This window comes from Hyla sarda, unplaced genomic scaffold, assembly GCF_029499605.1.
Source record: "Hyla sarda isolate aHylSar1 unplaced genomic scaffold, aHylSar1.hap1 scaffold_480, whole genome shotgun sequence".
Taxonomy (NCBI): Eukaryota; Metazoa; Chordata; class Amphibia; order Anura; family Hylidae; genus Hyla; species Hyla sarda.
The window spans coordinates 130,157-147,805 of record NW_026610492.1 but is presented as its reverse complement, the minus strand read 5'-3'; the positions used below and the strand labels follow the sequence as shown (position 1 = coordinate 147,805).

General features: G+C 46.3%; 8 non-coding genes across 8 annotated transcripts; all 8 read right to left on the bottom strand.

The window, feature by feature from the left end:
- Nucleotides 1–611: 611 nt before the first annotated feature.
- On the bottom strand, nucleotides 612–803 carry LOC130336551 (U2 spliceosomal RNA). The gene has a single exon (XR_008877972.1). It is a non-coding gene; the product is annotated as a U2 spliceosomal RNA (small nuclear RNA).
- Nucleotides 804–2,884: 2,081 nt separating this feature from the next.
- LOC130336507 (U2 spliceosomal RNA) lies at nucleotides 2,885–3,075 on the bottom strand. Its single transcript, XR_008877929.1, has one exon. It is a non-coding gene; the product is annotated as a U2 spliceosomal RNA (small nuclear RNA).
- A 2,095-nt stretch (nucleotides 3,076–5,170) lies between these two features.
- LOC130336505 (U2 spliceosomal RNA) lies at nucleotides 5,171–5,361 on the bottom strand. The gene has a single exon (XR_008877928.1). It is a non-coding gene; the product is annotated as a U2 spliceosomal RNA (small nuclear RNA).
- A 2,083-nt stretch (nucleotides 5,362–7,444) lies between these two features.
- LOC130336504 (U2 spliceosomal RNA) lies at nucleotides 7,445–7,635 on the bottom strand. The gene has a single exon (XR_008877927.1). It is a non-coding gene; the product is annotated as a U2 spliceosomal RNA (small nuclear RNA).
- A 2,089-nt stretch (nucleotides 7,636–9,724) lies between these two features.
- LOC130336503 (U2 spliceosomal RNA) lies at nucleotides 9,725–9,915 on the bottom strand. Its single transcript, XR_008877926.1, has one exon. It is a non-coding gene; the product is annotated as a U2 spliceosomal RNA (small nuclear RNA).
- A 2,091-nt stretch (nucleotides 9,916–12,006) lies between these two features.
- LOC130336502 (U2 spliceosomal RNA) lies at nucleotides 12,007–12,197 on the bottom strand. The gene has a single exon (XR_008877925.1). It is a non-coding gene; the product is annotated as a U2 spliceosomal RNA (small nuclear RNA).
- Nucleotides 12,198–14,284: 2,087 nt separating this feature from the next.
- On the bottom strand, nucleotides 14,285–14,475 carry LOC130336615 (U2 spliceosomal RNA). Its single transcript, XR_008878028.1, has one exon. It is a non-coding gene; the product is annotated as a U2 spliceosomal RNA (small nuclear RNA).
- Nucleotides 14,476–16,564: 2,089 nt separating this feature from the next.
- LOC130336614 (U2 spliceosomal RNA) lies at nucleotides 16,565–16,755 on the bottom strand. The gene has a single exon (XR_008878027.1). It is a non-coding gene; the product is annotated as a U2 spliceosomal RNA (small nuclear RNA).
- Nucleotides 16,756–17,649: the final 894 nt, after the last annotated feature.

Sequence of the window (17,649 nt, the reverse complement as noted above, 5' to 3'; positions counted from 1 at the left end):
GGGACATAGACAGCCAGCTGATGACCAATCCATTAGTGCAATGGATGGCTGGAAGCATTTGTCTTTGCCTTTGCAATACCACAGAAGCAATGCATGGTCAATGTACAGCAATGACACACCTGTGTGAACAGCCAGGAGACCCCCCCATGTTATGTTACATAGTTACATAGTTAGTACGGTCGAAAAAAGACATATGTCCATCAAGTTCAACCAGGGAATTAAGGGGTAGGGGTGTGGCGCGATATTGGGGAAGGGATGAGATTTTATATTTCTTCATAAGCATTAATCTTATTTTGTCAATTAGGAACATTCAGCACCCACCCGCTATCAAGGCAGCTGCCTATCATGTCATGCCCCTACCTGCACAGGTGTGCTGGCTACTCAAATGATCCAATTAAGGAGGCCATTTAGTCAGCAGCAGCAGAAGTCCTGTGCCTGGACGCTCCAACAGCGGCCAGACACAAGCAGAAGCAGCAGAAGCAGCAGCAGCACCACCTTTTGTTTTTTGGCTGCAGCAGCAGCAGCAGCAAGGCCCACAGGGCTGGCTAGCTGGCTTAGCCAGCAAGCAGGTAGCAATGAAAGTAGGAATCTTTCTTTTTAACCCTGTAAGGGGGTGGTGCACTGTACCCGAAGATACTGCCATATCGGGGTCAATGCATAGGGCGACGGAAGCAAGCTTCGAAATCGGCCCCCGTTCTCAAAAATCCATTTAATATATGGTCCCCAGATAGGGGACGTATCAGATATTAAACTGATAAGAACAGATACTACACTTGATCTTAGCCAAAAGGCCGAGAAGCGATAACCGTGAAAGGGGCGGGCCCAACAAGGTCCCCTTCATGGGCACTATCACTGCTTGCTGTCAGGGAGGCTGCCAGACAATTTTCCATGCACACTCTGGGCTGGGGGGCAGTCAACCACCAGTACACACAGCAGAACCTAAACCCATACCATTATTGCTAAGCAGCAAGACAGGGGCCCATTGCACTCCCACGGGGCCTTTTTAAATGCAATCCATAACCCGGATTTGCCAGGAACCCTTCTTACTCCTCCTACTTGCATGTGACACTGGGCTTAGGATCTGCATAGGAAACACACACACAAGCACACACCTACCTTTGTTGCCTGCAGATGCCTCCTTGGCTGTCCCCAAACGGTATCAAACCAACACCCACGGGAAGCTGTAAGCATAGAGGACATGCCTGCACCCCATTGGACTTACCTGTGTGGGTTAAATCCGGGTTATTTGACAACCTATGGCGGTGATGGTTCTGCTCAGGCAGAGCAGTGCTGATGCTCCTCATAAAGCTGTCGCTGCTGTGAAGGTTCTAGGTGACATCACAATCCCTATGGTTACATACACGACAAAGCTGGGTTGTTGTTGTTTACACTCTGCAAGGCCTGTGGAAGTGAGTGACATCATAGCACTGTAGTTCTGAGGGTTCTAGATGGATGCAACAATCTCCTGTTGCTTCTATGAAGGCCATAATAGACGACATCACCAAACAGCTCCATAGTCACATACACAGCAAAGGAGAGATGTTGTTTACACCTAGTGATGTCAGTGGTATTGAGTGACATCACAGCACAGTGCTAAGGCTCCTGGGCCTGGACACAGCAGCGGCTGCAATATCTCAACGGAGAATACGTTTATATATATGTGTGTGTGTGCGCGTATATATATATATATATATATATATATATATATATATATCTCCGCCGAAATCACTTTTAAACCCATTTCCACCTTTTTTTCCCTTCTCTTCCTCTTACTTTTTTTTCACGTTTTTTTACGTTTTTCTCCTTTTCGCCTCTTTTCTGGGCGTATTATTCTTCTTTTTCTTCTTTTTTTTCGTCTAATGCATACCCCATCAGTGCAGCAATGCTTATTCAATACCGCCAGCAGATGGAGACACTGGGGGATAATTTTCTAAGGATTTATACTGATTTTTCCTGTCTGAATTTGTCGCACAGAAAGTTGCAGGCCAAATATGTGTGACATTTCTGCGACTTTAGCTTCTAGAGCATTTTTACAACATTATACATAGGTGCTGAATACATAAAAAGCGACTGTTCAGCGACAGACAAGTCGCATCGGCTGAAAGTAGGCCAGAATGTCAGTCCATGTTGGAGCAGGTTTAGATACAGTCTAAAGCATAGATCTCAAAGTCTGTGCACAGAATTTAGCAAGGGCCTCGCACCTTCTGATGCATCAGGTAGGTGCACTATAGCATAGCCTAACCCTCTGTACTTTGGTCTATATTGATGCGGGACATAGACAGCCAGCTGATGACCAATCCATTAGTGCAATGGATGGCTGGAAGCATTTGTCTTTGCCTTTGCAATACCACAGAAGCAATGCATGGTCAATGTACAGCAATGACACACCTGTGTGAACAGCCAGGAGACCCCCCCATGTTATGTTACATAGTTACATAGTTAGTACGGTCGAAAAAAGACATATGTCCATCAAGTTCAACCAGGGAATTAAGGGGTAGGGGTGTGGCGCGATATTGGGGAAGGGATGAGATTTTATATTTCTTCATAAGCATTAATCTTATTTTGTCAATTAGGAACATTCAGCACCCACCCGCTATCAAGGCAGCTGCCTATCATGTCATGCCCTACCTGCACAGGTGTGCTGGCTACTCAAATGATCCAATTAAGGAGGCCATTTAGTCAGCAGCAGCAGAAGTCCTGTGCCTGGACGCTCCAACAGCGGCCAGACACAAGCAGAAGCAGCAGAAGCAGCAGCAGCACCACCTTTTGTTTTTTGGCTGCAGCAGCAGCAGCAGCAGCAGCAAGGCCCACAGGGCTGGCTAGCTGGCTAGCCAGCAAGCAGGTAGCAATGAAAGTAGGAATCTTTCTTTTTAACCCTGTAAGGGGGTGGTGCACTGTACCCGAAGATACTGCCATATCGGGTCAATGCATAGGGCGACGGAAGCAAGCTTCGAAATCGGCCCCCGTTCTCAAAAATCCATTTAATATATGGTCCCCAGATAGGGGACGTATCAGATATTAAACTGATAAGAACAGATACTACACTTGATCTTAGCCAAAAGGCCGAGAAGCGATAACCGTGAAAGGGGCGGGCCCAACAAGGTCCCCTTCATGGGCACTATCACTGCTTGCTGTCAGGGAGGCTGCCAGACAATTTTCCATGCACACTCTGGGCTGGGGGGCAGTCAACCACCAGTACACACAGCAGAACCTAAACCCATACCATTATTGCTAAGCAGCAAGACAGGGGCCCATTGCACTCCCACGGGGCCTTTTTAAATGCAATCCATAACCCGGATTTGCCAGGAACCCTTCTTACTCCTCCTACTTGCATGTGACACTGGGCTTAGGATCTGCATAGGAAACACACACACAAGCACACACCTACCTTTGTTGCCTGCAGATGCCTCCTTGGCTGTCCCCAAACGGTATCAAACCAACACCCACGGGAAGCTGTAAGCATAGAGGACATGCCTGCACCCCATTGGACTTACCTGTGTGGGTTAAATCCGGGTTATTTGACAACCTATGGCGGTGATGGTTCTGCTCAGGCAGAGCAGTGCTGATGCTCCTCATAAAGCTGTCGCTGCTGTGAAGGTTCTAGGTGACATCACAATCCCTATGGTTACATACACGACAAAGCTGGGTTGTTGTTGTTTACACTCTGCAAGGCCTGTGGAAGTGAGTGACATCATAGCACTGTAGTTCTGAGGGTTCTAGATGGATGCAACAATCTCCTGTTGCTTCTATGAAGGCCATAATAGACGACATCACCAAACAGCTCCATAGTCACATACACAGCAAAGGAGAGATGTTGTTTACACCTAGTGATGTCAGTGGTATTGAGTGACATCACAGCACAGTGCTAAGGCTCCTGGGCCTGGACACAGCAGCGGCTGCAATATCTCAACGGAGAATACGTTTATATATATGTGTGTGTGTGCGCGTATATATATATATATATATATATATATATATATATATATATATATATATTTCTCCGCCGAAATCACTTTTAAACCCATTTCCACCTTTTTTTCCCTTCTCTTCCTCTTACTTTTTTTTCACGTTTTTTTACGTTTTTCTCCTTTTCGCCTCTTTTCTGGGCGTATTATTCTTCTTTTTCTTCTTTTTTTTCGTCTAATGCATACCCCATCAGTGCAGCAATGCTCTTATTCAATACCGCCAGCAGATGGAGACACTGGGGGATAATTTTCTAAGGATTTATACTGATTTTTCCTGTCTGAATTTGTCGCACAGAAAGTTGCAGGCCAAATATGTGTGACATTTCTGCGACTTTAGCTTCTAGAGCATTTTTACAACATTATACATAGGTGCTGAATACATAAAAAGCGACTGTTCAGCGACAGACAAGTCGCATCGGCTGAAAGTAGGCCAGAATGTCAGTCCATGTTGGAGCAGGTTTAGATACAGTCTAAAGCATAGATCTCAAAGTCTGTGCACAGAATTTAGCAAGGGCCTCGCACCTTCTGATGCATCAGGTAGGTGCACTATAGCATAGCCTAACCCTCTGTACTTTGGTCTATATTGATGCGGGACATAGACAGCCAGCTGATGACCAATCCATTAGTGCAATGGATGGCTGGAAGCATTTGTCTTTGCCTTTGCAATACCACAGAAGCAATGCATGGTCAATGTACAGCAATGACACACCTGTGTGAACAGCCAGGAGACCCCCCCATGTTATGTTACATAGTTACATAGTTAGTACGGTCGAAAAAAGACATATGTCCATCAAGTTCAACCAGGGAATTAAGGGGTAGGGGTGTGGCGCGATATTGGGGAAGGGATGAGATTTTATATTTCTTCATAAGCATTAATCTTATTTTGTCAATTAGGAACATTCAGCACCCACCCGCTATCAAGGCAGCTGCCTATCATGTCATGCCCTACCTGCACAGGTGTGCTGGCTACTCAAATGATCCAATTAAGGAGGCCATTTAGTCAGCAGCAGCAGAAGTCCTGTGCCTGGACGCTCCAACAGCGGCCAGACACAAGCAGAAGCAGCAGAAGCAGCAGCAGCACCACCTTTTGTTTTTTGGCTGCAGCAGCAGCAGCAGCAGCAGCAAGGCCCACAGGGCTGGCTAGCTGGCTAGCCAGCAAGCAGGTAGCAATGAAAGTAGGAATCTTTCTTTTTAACCCTGTAAGGGGGTGGTGCACTGTACCCGAAGATACTGCCATATCGGGTCAATGCATAGGGCGACGGAAGCAAGCTTCGAAATCGGCCCCCGTTCTCAAAAATCCATTTAATATATGGTCCCCAGATAGGGGACGTATCAGATATTAAACTGATAAGAACAGATACTACACTTGATCTTAGCCAAAAGGCCGAGAAGCGATAACCGTGAAAGGGGCGGGCCCAACAAGGTCCCCTTCATGGGCACTATCACTGCTTGCTGTCAGGGAGGCTGCCAGACAATTTTCCATGCACACTCTGGGCTGGGGGGCAGTCAACCACCAGTACACACAGCAGAACCTAAACCCATACCATTATTGCTAAGCAGCAAGACAGGGGCCCATTGCACTCCCACGGGGCCTTTTTAAATGCAATCCATAACCCGGATTTGCCAGGAACCCTTCTTACTCCTCCTACTTGCATGTGACACTGGGCTTAGGATCTGCATAGGAAACACACACACAAGCACACACCTACCTTTGTTGCCTGCAGATGCCTCCTTGGCTGTCCCCAAACGGTATCAAACCAACACCCACGGGAAGCTGTAAGCATAGAGGACATGCCTGCACCCCATTGGACTTACCTGTGTGGGTTAAATCCGGGTTATTTGACAACCTATGGCGGTGATGGTTCTGCTCAGGCAGAGCAGTGCTGATGCTCCTCATAAAGCTGTCGCTGCTGTGAAGGTTCTAGGTGACATCACAATCCCTATGGTTACATACACGACAAAGCTGGGTTGTTGTTGTTTACACTCTGCAAGGCCTGTGGAAGTGAGTGACATCATAGCACTGTAGTTCTGAGGGTTCTAGATGGATGCAACAATCTCCTGTTGCTTCTATGAAGGCCATAATAGACGACATCACCAAACAGCTCCATAGTCACATACACAGCAAAGGAGAGATGTTGTTTACACCTAGTGATGTCAGTGGTATTGAGTGACATCACAGCACAGTGCTAAGGCTCCTGGGCCTGGACACAGCAGCGGCTGCAATATCTCAACGGAGAATACGTTTATATATATGTGTGTGTGTGCGCGTATATATATATATATATATATATATATATATATATATATTTCTCCGCCGAAATCACTTTTAAACCCATTTCCACCTTTTTTTCCCTTCTCTTCCTCTTACTTTTTTTTCACGTTTTTTTACGTTTTTCTCCTTTTCGCCTCTTTTCTGGGCGTATTATTCTTCTTTTTCTTCTTTTTTTTCGTCTAATGCATACCCCATCAGTGCAGCAATGCTTATTCAATACCGCCAGCAGATGGAGACACTGGGGGATAATTTTCTAAGGATTTATACTGATTTTTCCTGTCTGAATTTGTCGCACAGAAAGTTGCAGGCCAAATATGTGTGACATTTCTGCGACTTTAGCTTCTAGAGCATTTTTACAACATTATACATAGGTGCTGAATACATAAAAAGCGACTGTTCAGCGACAGACAAGTCGCATCGGCTGAAAGTAGGCCAGAATGTCAGTCCATGTTGGAGCAGGTTTAGATACAGTCTAAAGCATAGATCTCAAAGTCTGTGCACAGAATTTAGCAAGGGCCTCGCACCTTCTGATGCATCAGGTAGGTGCACTATAGCATAGCCTAACCCTCTGTACTTTGGTCTATATTGATGCGGGACATAGACAGCCAGCTGATGACCAATCCATTAGTGCAATGGATGGCTGGAAGCATTTGTCTTTGCCTTTGCAATACCACAGAAGCAATGCATGGTCAATGTACAGCAATGACACACCTGTGTGAACAGCCAGGAGACCCCCCCATGTTATGTTACATAGTTACATAGTTAGTACGGTCGAAAAAAGACATATGTCCATCAAGTTCAACCAGGGAATTAAGGGGTAGGGGTGTGGCGCGATATTGGGGAAGGGATGAGATTTTATATTTCTTCATAAGCATTAATCTTATTTTGTCAATTAGGAACATTCAGCACCCACCCGCTATCAAGGCAGCTGCCTATCATGTCATGCCCTACCTGCACAGGTGTGCTGGCTACTCAAATGATCCAATTAAGGAGGCCATTTAGTCAGCAGCAGCAGAAGTCCTGTGCCTGGACGCTCCAACAGCGGCCAGACACAAGCAGAAGCAGCAGAAGCAGCAGCAGCACCACCTTTTGTTTTTTGGCTGCAGCAGCAGCAGCAGCAGCAGCAAGGCCCACAGGGCTGGCTAGCTGGCTAGCCAGCAAGCAGGTAGCAATGAAAGTAGGAATCTTTCTTTTTAACCCTGTAAGGGGGTGGTGCACTGTACCCGAAGATACTGCCATATCGGGTCAATGCATAGGGCGACGGAAGCAAGCTTCGAAATCGGCCCCCGTTCTCAAAAATCCATTTAATATATGGTCCCCAGATAGGGGACGTATCAGATATTAAACTGATAAGAACAGATACTACACTTGATCTTAGCCAAAAGGCCGAGAAGCGATAACCGTGAAAGGGGCGGGCCCAACAAGGTCCCCTTCATGGGCACTATCACTGCTTGCTGTCAGGGAGGCTGCCAGACAATTTTCCATGCACACTCTGGGCTGGGGGGCAGTCAACCACCAGTACACACAGCAGAACCTAAACCCATACCATTATTGCTAAGCAGCAAGACAGGGGCCCATTGCACTCCCACGGGGCCTTTTTAAATGCAATCCATAACCCGGATTTGCCAGGAACCCTTCTTACTCCTCCTACTTGCATGTGACACTGGGCTTAGGATCTGCATAGGAAACACACACACAAGCACACACCTACCTTTGTTGCCTGCAGATGCCTCCTTGGCTGTCCCCAAACGGTATCAAACCAACACCCACGGGAAGCTGTAAGCATAGAGGACATGCCTGCACCCCATTGGACTTACCTGTGTGGGTTAAATCCGGGTTATTTGACAACCTATGGCGGTGATGGTTCTGCTCAGGCAGAGCAGTGCTGATGCTCCTCATAAAGCTGTCGCTGCTGTGAAGGTTCTAGGTGACATCACAATCCCTATGGTTACATACACGACAAAGCTGGGTTGTTGTTGTTTACACTCTGCAAGGCCTGTGGAAGTGAGTGACATCATAGCACTGTAGTTCTGAGGGTTCTAGATGGATGCAACAATCTCCTGTTGCTTCTATGAAGGCCATAATAGACGACATCACCAAACAGCTCCATAGTCACATACACAGCAAAGGAGAGATGTTGTTTACACCTAGTGATGTCAGTGGTATTGAGTGACATCACAGCACAGTGCTAAGGCTCCTGGGCCTGGACACAGCAGCGGCTGCAATATCTCAACGGAGAATACGTTTATATATATGTGTGTGTGTGCGCGTATATATATATATATATATATATATATATATATATATATATATATTTCTCCGCCGAAATCACTTTTAAACCCATTTCCACCTTTTTTTCCCTTCTCTTCCTCTTACTTTTTTTTCACGTTTTTTTACGTTTTTCTCCTTTTCGCCTCTTTTCTGGGCGTATTATTCTTCTTTTTCTTCTTTTTTTTCGTCTAATGCATACCCCATCAGTGCAGCAATGCTTATTCAATACCGCCAGCAGATGGAGACACTGGGGGATAATTTTCTAAGGATTTATACTGATTTTTCCTGTCTGAATTTGTCGCACAGAAAGTTGCAGGCCAAATATGTGTGACATTTCTGCGACTTTAGCTTCTAGAGCATTTTTACAACATTATACATAGGTGCTGAATACATAAAAAGCGACTGTTCAGCGACAGACAAGTCGCATCGGCTGAAAGTAGGCCAGAATGTCAGTCCATGTTGGAGCAGGTTTAGATACAGTCTAAAGCATAGATCTCAAAGTCTGTGCACAGAATTTAGCAAGGGCCTCGCACCTTCTGATGCATCAGGTAGGTGCACTATAGCATAGCCTAACCCTCTGTACTTTGGTCTATATTGATGCGGGACATAGACAGCCAGCTGATGACCAATCCATTAGTGCAATGGATGGCTGGAAGCATTTGTCTTTGCCTTTGCAATACCACAGAAGCAATGCATGGTCAATGTACAGCAATGACACACCTGTGTGAACAGCCAGGAGACCCCCCCATGTTATGTTACATAGTTACATAGTTAGTACGGTCGAAAAAAGACATATGTCCATCAAGTTCAACCAGGGAATTAAGGGGTAGGGGTGTGGCGCGATATTGGGGAAGGGATGAGATTTTATATTTCTTCATAAGCATTAATCTTATTTTGTCAATTAGGAACATTCAGCACCCACCCGCTATCAAGGCAGCTGCCTATCATGTCATGCCCTACCTGCACAGGTGTGCTGGCTACTCAAATGATCCAATTAAGGAGGCCATTTAGTCAGCAGCAGCAGAAGTCCTGTGCCTGGACGCTCCAACAGCGGCCAGACACAAGCAGAAGCAGCAGAAGCAGCAGCAGCACCACCTTTTGTTTTTTGGCTGCAGCAGCAGCAGCAGCAGCAGCAAGGCCCACAGGGCTGGCTAGCTGGCTAGCCAGCAAGCAGGTAGCAATGAAAGTAGGAATCTTTCTTTTTAACCCTGTAAGGGGGTGGTGCACTGTACCCGAAGATACTGCCATATCGGGTCAATGCATAGGGCGACGGAAGCAAGCTTCGAAATCGGCCCCCGTTCTCAAAAATCCATTTAATATATGGTCCCCAGATAGGGGACGTATCAGATATTAAACTGATAAGAACAGATACTACACTTGATCTTAGCCAAAAGGCCGAGAAGCGATAACCGTGAAAGGGGCGGGCCCAACAAGGTCCCCTTCATGGGCACTATCACTGCTTGCTGTCAGGGAGGCTGCCAGACAATTTTCCATGCACACTCTGGGCTGGGGGGCAGTCAACCACCAGTACACACAGCAGAACCTAAACCCATACCATTATTGCTAAGCAGCAAGACAGGGGCCCATTGCACTCCCACGGGGCCTTTTTAAATGCAATCCATAACCCGGATTTGCCAGGAACCCTTCTTACTCCTCCTACTTGCATGTGACACTGGGCTTAGGATCTGCATAGGAAACACACACACAAGCACACACCTACCTTTGTTGCCTGCAGATGCCTCCTTGGCTGTCCCCAAACGGTATCAAACCAACACCCACGGGAAGCTGTAAGCATAGAGGACATGCCTGCACCCCATTGGACTTACCTGTGTGGGTTAAATCCGGGTTATTTGACAACCTATGGCGGTGATGGTTCTGCTCAGGCAGAGCAGTGCTGATGCTCCTCATAAAGCTGTCGCTGCTGTGAAGGTTCTAGGTGACATCACAATCCCTATGGTTACATACACGACAAAGCTGGGTTGTTGTTGTTTACACTCTGCAAGGCCTGTGGAAGTGAGTGACATCATAGCACTGTAGTTCTGAGGGTTCTAGATGGATGCAACAATCTCCTGTTGCTTCTATGAAGGCCATAATAGACGACATCACCAAACAGCTCCATAGTCACATACACAGCAAAGGAGAGATGTTGTTTACACCTAGTGATGTCAGTGGTATTGAGTGACATCACAGCACAGTGCTAAGGCTCCTGGGCCTGGACACAGCAGCGGCTGCAATATCTCAACGGAGAATACGTTTATATATATGTGTGTGTGTGCGCGTATATATATATATATATATATATATATATATATATATATATATATATTTCTCCGCCGAAATCACTTTTAAACCCATTTCCACCTTTTTTTCCCTTCTCTTCCTCTTACTTTTTTTTCACGTTTTTTTACGTTTTTCTCCTTTTCGCCTCTTTTCTGGGCGTATTATTCTTCTTTTTCTTCTTTTTTTTCGTCTAATGCATACCCCATCAGTGCAGCAATGCTTATTCAATACCGCCAGCAGATGGAGACACTGGGGGATAATTTTCTAAGGATTTATACTGATTTTTCCTGTCTGAATTTGTCGCACAGAAAGTTGCAGGCCAAATATGTGTGACATTTCTGCGACTTTAGCTTCTAGAGCATTTTTACAACATTATACATAGGTGCTGAATACATAAAAAGCGACTGTTCAGCGACAGACAAGTCGCATCGGCTGAAAGTAGGCCAGAATGTCAGTCCATGTTGGAGCAGGTTTAGATACAGTCTAAAGCATAGATCTCAAAGTCTGTGCACAGAATTTAGCAAGGGCCTCGCACCTTCTGATGCATCAGGTAGGTGCACTATAGCATAGCCTAACCCTCTGTACTTTGGTCTATATTGATGCGGGACATAGACAGCCAGCTGATGACCAATCCATTAGTGCAATGGATGGCTGGAAGCATTTGTCTTTGCCTTTGCAATACCACAGAAGCAATGCATGGTCAATGTACAGCAATGACACACCTGTGTGAACAGCCAGGAGACCCCCCCATGTTATGTTACATAGTTACATAGTTAGTACGGTCGAAAAAAGACATATGTCCATCAAGTTCAACCAGGGAATTAAGGGGTAGGGGTGTGGCGCGATATTGGGGAAGGGATGAGATTTTATATTTCTTCATAAGCATTAATCTTATTTTGTCAATTAGGAACATTCAGCACCCACCCGCTATCAAGGCAGCTGCCTATCATGTCATGCCCTACCTGCACAGGTGTGCTGGCTACTCAAATGATCCAATTAAGGAGGCCATTTAGTCAGCAGCAGCAGAAGTCCTGTGCCTGGACGCTCCAACAGCGGCCAGACACAAGCAGAAGCAGCAGAAGCAGCAGCAGCACCACCTTTTGTTTTTTGGCTGCAGCAGCAGCAGCAGCAGCAGCAAGGCCCACAGGGCTGGCTAGCTGGCTAGCCAGCAAGCAGGTAGCAATGAAAGTAGGAATCTTTCTTTTTAACCCTGTAAGGGGGTGGTGCACTGTACCCGAAGATACTGCCATATCGGGTCAATGCATAGGGCGACGGAAGCAAGCTTCGAAATCGGCCCCCGTTCTCAAAAATCCATTTAATATATGGTCCCCAGATAGGGGACGTATCAGATATTAAACTGATAAGAACAGATACTACACTTGATCTTAGCCAAAAGGCCGAGAAGCGATAACCGTGAAAGGGGCGGGCCCAACAAGGTCCCCTTCATGGGCACTATCACTGCTTGCTGTCAGGGAGGCTGCCAGACAATTTTCCATGCACACTCTGGGCTGGGGGGCAGTCAACCACCAGTACACACAGCAGAACCTAAACCCATACCATTATTGCTAAGCAGCAAGACAGGGGCCCATTGCACTCCCACGGGGCCTTTTTAAATGCAATCCATAACCCGGATTTGCCAGGAACCCTTCTTACTCCTCCTACTTGCATGTGACACTGGGCTTAGGATCTGCATAGGAAACACACACACAAGCACACACCTACCTTTGTTGCCTGCAGATGCCTCCTTGGCTGTCCCCAAACGGTATCAAACCAACACCCACGGGAAGCTGTAAGCATAGAGGACATGCCTGCACCCCATTGGACTTACCTGTGTGGGTTAAATCCGGGTTATTTGACAACCTATGGCGGTGATGGTTCTGCTCAGGCAGAGCAGTGCTGATGCTCCTCATAAAGCTGTCGCTGCTGTGAAGGTTCTAGGTGACATCACAATCCCTATGGTTACATACACGACAAAGCTGGGTTGTTGTTGTTTACACTCTGCAAGGCCTGTGGAAGTGAGTGACATCATAGCACTGTAGTTCTGAGGGTTCTAGATGGATGCAACAATCTCCTGTTGCTTCTATGAAGGCCATAATAGACGACATCACCAAACAGCTCCATAGTCACATACACAGCAAAGGAGAGATGTTGTTTACACCTAGTGATGTCAGTGGTATTGAGTGACATCACAGCACAGTGCTAAGGCTCCTGGGCCTGGACACAGCAGCGGCTGCAATATCTCAACGGAGAATACGTTTATATATATGTGTGTGTGTGCGCGTATATATATATATATATATATATATATATATATATATATATATTTCTCCACCGAAATCACTTTTAAACCCATTTCCACCTTTTTTTCCCTTCTCTTCCTCTTACTTTTTTTTCACGTTTTTTTACGTTTTTCTCCTTTTCGCCTCTTTTCTGGGCGTATTATTCTTCTTTTTCTTCTTTTTTTTCGTCTAATGCATACCCCATCAGTGCAGCAATGCTTATTCAATACCGCCAGCAGATGGAGACACTGGGGGATAATTTTCTAAGGATTTATACTGATTTTTCCTGTCTGAATTTGTCGCACAGAAAGTTGCAGGCCAAATATGTGTGACATTTCTGCGACTTTAGCTTCTAGAGCATTTTTACAACATTATACATAGGTGCTGAATACATAAAAAGCGACTGTTCAGCGACAGACAAGTCGCATCGGCTGAAAGTAGGCCAGAATGTCAGTCCATGTTGGAGCAGGTTTAGATACAGTCTAAAGCATAGATCTCAAAGTCTGTGCACAGAATTTAGCAAGGGCCTCGCACCTTCTGATGCATCAGGTAGGTGCACTATAGCATAGCCTAACCCTCTGTACTTTGGTCTATATTGATGCGGGACATAGACAGCCAGCTGATGACCAATCCATTAGTGCAATGGATGGCTGGAAGCATTTGTCTTTGCCTTTGCAATACCACAGAAGCAATGCATGGTCAATGTACAGCAATGACACACCTGTGTGAACAGCCAGGAGACCCCCCCATGTTATGTTACATAGTTACATAGTTAGTACGGTCGAAAAAAGACATATGTCCATCAAGTTCAACCAGGGAATTAAGGGGTAGGGGTGTGGCGCGATATTGGGGAAGGGATGAGATTTTATATTTCTTCATAAGCATTAATCTTATTTTGTCAATTAGGAACATTCAGCACCCACCCGCTATCAAGGCAGCTGCCTATCATGTCATGCCCTACCTGCACAGGTGTGCTGGCTACTCAAATGATCCAATTAAGGAGGCCATTTAGTCAGCAGCAGCAGAAGTCCTGTGCCTGGACGCTCCAACAGCGGCCAGACACAAGCAGAAGCAGCAGAAGCAGCAGCAGCACCACCTTTTGTTTTTTGGCTGCAGCAGCAGCAGCAGCAGCAGCAAGGCCCACAGGGCTGGCTAGCTGGCTAGCCAGCAAGCAGGTAGCAATGAAAGTAGGAATCTTTCTTTTTAACCCTGTAAGGGGGTGGTGCACTGTACCCGAAGATACTGCCATATCGGGTCAATGCATAGGGCGACGGAAGCAAGCTTCGAAATCGGCCCCCGTTCTCAAAAATCCATTTAATATATGGTCCCCAGATAGGGGACGTATCAGATATTAAACTGATAAGAACAGATACTACACTTGATCTTAGCCAAAAGGCCGAGAAGCGATAACCGTGAAAGGGGCGGGCCCAACAAGGTCCCCTTCATGGGCACTATCACTGCTTGCTGTCAGGGAGGCTGCCAGACAATTTTCCATGCACACTCTGGGCTGGGGGGCAGTCAACCACCAGTACACACAGCAGAACCTAAACCCATACCATTATTGCTAAGCAGCAAGACAGGGGCCCATTGCACTCCCACGGGGCCTTTTTAAATGCAATCCATAACCCGGATTTGCCAGGAACCCTTCTTACTCCTCCTACTTGCATGTGACACTGGGCTTAGGATCTGCATAGGAAACACACACACAAGCACACACCTACCTTTGTTGCCTGCAGATGCCTCCTTGGCTGTCCCCAAACGGTATCAAACCAACACCCACGGGAAGCTGTAAGCATAGAGGACATGCCTGCACCCCATTGGACTTACCTGTGTGGGTTAAATCCGGGTTATTTGACAACCTATGGCGGTGATGGTTCTGCTCAGGCAGAGCAGTGCTGATGCTCCTCATAAAGCTGTCGCTGCTGTGAAGGTTCTAGGTGACATCACAATCCCTATGGTTACATACACGACAAAGCTGGGTTGTTGTTGTTTACACTCTGCAAGGCCTGTGGAAGTGAGTGACATCATAGCACTGTAGTTCTGAGGGTTCTAGATGGATGCAACAATCTCCTGTTGCTTCTATGAAGGCCATAATAGACGACATCACCAAACAGCTCCATAGTCACATACACAGCAAAGGAGAGATGTTGTTTACACCTAGTGATGTCAGTGGTATTGAGTGACATCACAGCACAGTGCTAAGGCTCCTGGGCCTGGACACAGCAGCGGCTGCAATATCTCAACGGAGAATACGTTTATATATATGTGTGTGTGTGCGCGTATATATATATATATATATATATATATATATATATATATATATATATATATTTCTCCGCCGAAATCACTTTTAAACCCATTTCCACCTTTTTTTCCCTTCTCTTCCTCTTACTTTTTTTTCACGTTTTTTTACGTTTTTCTCCTTTTCGCCTCTTTTCTGGGCGTATTATTCTTCTTTTTCTTCTTTTTTTTCGTCTAATGCATACCCCATCAGTGCAGCAATGCTTATTCAATACCGCCAGCAGATGGAGACACTGGGGGATAATTTTCTAAGGATTTATACTGATTTTTCCTGTCTGAATTTGTCGCACAGAAAGTTGCAGGCCAAATATGTGTGACATTTCTGCGACTTTAGCTTCTAGAGCATTTTTACAACATTATACATAGGTGCTGAATACATAAAAAGCGACTGTTCAGCGACAGACAAGTCGCATCGGCTGAAAGTAGGCCAGAATGTCAGTCCATGTTGGAGCAGGTTTAGATACAGTCTAAAGCATAGATCTCAAAGTCTGTGCACAGAATTTAGCAAGGGCCTCGCACCTTCTGATGCATCAGGTAGGTGCACTATAGCATAGCCTAACCCTCTGTACTTTGGTCTATATTGATGCGGGACATAGACAGCCAGCTGATGACCAATCCATTAGTGCAATGGATGGCTGGAAGCATTTGTCTTTGCCTTTGCAATACCACAGAAGCAATGCATGGTCAATGTACAGCAATGACACACCTGTGTCCAGGAGACCCCCCCATGTTATGTTACATAGTTACATAGTTAGTACGGTCGAAAAAAGACATATGTCCATCAAGTTCAACCAGGGAATTAAGGGGTAGGGGTGTGGCGCGATATTGGGGAAGGGATGAGATTTTATATTTCTTCATAAGCATTAATCTTATTTTGTCAATTAGGAACATTCAGCACCCACCCGCTATCAAGGCAGCTGCCTATCATGTCATGCCCTACCTGCACAGGTGTGCTGGCTACTCAAATGATCCAATTAAGGAGGCCATTTAGTCAGCAGCAGCAGAAGTCCTGTGCCTGGACGCTCCAACAGCGGCCAGACACAAGCAGAAGCAGCAGAAGCAGCAGCAGCACCACCTTTTGTTTTTTGGCTGCAGCAGCAGCAGCAGCAGCAGCAAGGCCCACAGGGCTGGCTAGCTGGCTAGCCAGCAAGCAGGTAGCAATGAAAGTAGGAATCTTTCTTTTTAACCCTGTAAGGGGGTGGTGCACTGTACCCGAAGATACTGCCATATCGGGTCAATGCATAGGGCGACGGAAGCAAGCTTCGAAATCGGCCCCCGTTCTCAAAAATCCATTTAATATATGGTCCCCAGATAGGGGACGTATCAGATATTAAACTGATAAGAACAGATACTACACTTGATCTTAGCCAAAAGGCCGAGAAGCGATAACCGTGAAAGGGGCGGGCCCAACAAGGTCCCCTTCATGGGCACTATCACTGCTTGCTGTCAGGGAGGCTGCCAGACAATTTTCCATGCACACTCTGGGCTGGGGGGCAGTCAACCACCAGTACACACAGCAGAACCTAAACCCATACCATTATTGCTAAGCAGCAAGACAGGGGCCCATTGCACTCCCACGGGGCCTTTTTAAATGCAATCCATAACCCGGATTTGCCAGGAACCCTTCTTACTCCTCCTACTTGCATGTGACACTGGGCTTAGGATCTGCATAGGAAACACACACACAAGCACACACCTACCTTTGTTGCCTGCAGATGCCTCCTTGGCTGTCCCCAAACGGTATCAAACCAACACCCACGGGAAGCTGTAAGCATAGAGGACATGCCTGCACCCCATTGGACTTACCTGTGTGGGTTAAATCCGGGTTATTTGACAACCTATGGCGGTGATGGTTCTGCTCAGGCAGAGCAGTGCTGATGCTCCTCATAAAGCTGTCGCTGCTGTGAAGGTTCTAGGTGACATCACAATCCCTATGGTTACATACACGACAAAGCTGGGTTGTTGTTGTTTACACTCTGCAAGGCCTGTGGAAGTGAGTGACATCATAGCACTGTAGTTCTGAGGGTTCTAGATGGATGCAACAATCTCCTGTTGCTTCTATGAAGGCCATAATAGACGACATCACCAAACAGCTCCATAGTCACATACACAGCAAAGGAGAGATGTTGTTTACACCTAGTGATGTCAGTGGTATTGAGTGACATCACAGCACAGTGCTAAGGCTCCTGGGCCTGGACACAGCAGCGGCTGCAATATCTCAACGGAGAATACGTTTATATATATGTGTGTGTGTGCGCGTATATATATATATATATATATA